The sequence below is a fragment of the Sinocyclocheilus anshuiensis genome, unplaced genomic scaffold (assembly GCF_001515605.1).
Source record: "Sinocyclocheilus anshuiensis isolate Anshui unplaced genomic scaffold, SAMN03320099.WGS_v1.1 scaffold253, whole genome shotgun sequence".
Taxonomy (NCBI): domain Eukaryota; kingdom Metazoa; phylum Chordata; class Actinopteri; order Cypriniformes; family Cyprinidae; genus Sinocyclocheilus; species Sinocyclocheilus anshuiensis.
This window is the reverse complement of record NW_015537969.1, coordinates 3,093,405-3,095,694: the sequence shown is the minus strand read 5'-3', so window position 1 is coordinate 3,095,694 and position 2,290 is coordinate 3,093,405.

The following is a 2,290-nucleotide window of genomic DNA, read 5'->3' as shown; positions in this document are numbered from 1 at the left end:
GTTCATATGCATTCACAGTGAGATTTGACTTACTTTCTATTGCTGTCAATGTGATCTATCTTACCAATATTCACCATTGTGACGACTCAAACCGTGGCATGCATGCTAGTTAGAAAACCAGAGAAGCACATGTTTAGAAATACAGTGATTTTCAGAATAAAAGATTTGTGTTGCACTTTAACACAAGTTAATACAGGTTTTTGCTGTTCAGTGGCTCCATCAGTTTCTCCTAGCATGTGATGTTAATTTAGTTGAATAAATCCGCCGAAGCCCAGGTGAGCAAGGTGGCTCGACGCGAGGAACGTCTATGATGGCTGTTTACAACCTCCAACAAAGTAATGCAATCACTCTGTTTTTGTCCAATTTCGCTGCTTTGATTTGAAAATCGCAGTAACAACAATAATAACAATATATTATTATTATAGAATATAAATCCCTGCACAATATTAGCCTATTTATTTCACTGTGGAAATAAAAACAAAAACAATCGTGAGAAAATTCCAGAGCTTTCCTGTTTTATTTTAGTAAATATTTACAGATCACATTCATCGGCGGTTTGTCATATTGTCCTCAATCAATCGGTAACGGTGAAGCGTTCAAGCAATCGGTTAAACCTCCGAACGATTCGTACAAGAATCAGAATCGGTCCTACCGGATCTTGAGTCATCAACTAACTGAACTAAGAAAACAAAGTTCGGTCCGACGAGCGCCAGTTGAAAGTTAGCACGAATTATTTTGAGGATTTGAAAGATGGGTATTCCTGGGTAAGTTATGCAAAAACTGCAGTCCACTGCCATTCACCAGTTATTTGAAAGTTAACTACAAACACTTTTAAATGAGAGAACAAAACAGCTTGTGAGCTTGTTTGTACAGCGTTTATGTTACGTATGCAGTTTATAGTGGCAGAAAGTTATTTTAGGGGACGTTAACATTTCACAGAAAGGCTTTTGTTTTTCTCCTCAAATCCGTTGTCACATGCAAACCATACACTCAGCAGCACGTGTTCATCTTGCGCGCCCTTTAGTAAAGGTGTCACGTGCAAAGAGATGTAGGAGAGCAGTTCATACATCAAATACATTTAGAATAAATATGATTATTTTAGAAGGTTCAGGAAATAGGTAATTTGATATTGTTTTTGACGGAATTGTGGATTATGTTTACATATTTTTAAAAGCTGAATCAAATTCAAACATTCACGTTAAAAATTGTGCAAGCATATGGTTTCTTAACACGTAAAATATCACGTCGTGTCAGGAACCGGTTCTTTCCAGCGAAGTGATTAAAAGAACCGAATAATGGGTATGTCGGTCCAGTCGCTTCAGAATGAAAGTTTCCATCCAAACACAAGAGGGCATCAGAGCATCATTCTCAATACTTCTTCAAAACTCCGTTTTAGCTGGAAATCGATTTTCTTCTGTGAAGAAAATAAAAAATATATATTTAAAAGAACAGGCCGATTCAAGTAGACCTTCAAGCAGACCTAAACATTCCAAATCATGTATGTTTAGCACTTGCAGCATTGTGCTATATTTGCTCATTTATTAACTAATATTTTGTCTCTGTATTCGCGTAAACCCTGACCTCGCCTTGCTCTGCATACATATTTGTCCCTGTATGTGCTAATATTAAATGATAACCTTTTACAGCAAACCGCAACATAGCGGCTTTAATTACTTTTGCTCAAATCATCTCTTTCTAATTGGCATTAAATATTAACTCCCCTTTCCTGTTGTAATGCTGCAAAAATAGTTTACACAAATGTGCAATTGACAGAGCCAAAGAGGTGAGAAATCTTAAATATTGATGGGCCAGAAGTTCTGTGCTGGTTTACTTAGCCTTACTGATTAAAAGAAAAACCTGAAACTTAACTAGATAGTTCTGTTATCTATATTACAGCCCTGTAAAATAAACTTGGAAAGGAAATGCAACATATTTTATCATTCTGTATTAGCATCATTAAAAGTGGAATAGAGGCAGTGGGCAATGCAGTGCCAGTTTTGTCTTAATGAATGAAGTGACTCAGCTGTGTAGAATAGGCTCATTAGCAGACTTCAGACAGGGTCTTGTGCCCCAGGCCATAGTCTCTCATGTACAGCCTCCCCCCTGCTGGATGAGCCACATTTGGGTGTGCTGTAAAACCAGGGGAAGCTATAGAAGAAGATGTATGGCCACTAAACCCCAAATGTGTCATGGTTATGCTCCTTCATGCAGGTCAGTGGATAATGTAATTTAGTGTAATGAATCTAAAATGCAAGGAGGAAGTTCACATTACTGTATGTGTACACAAACA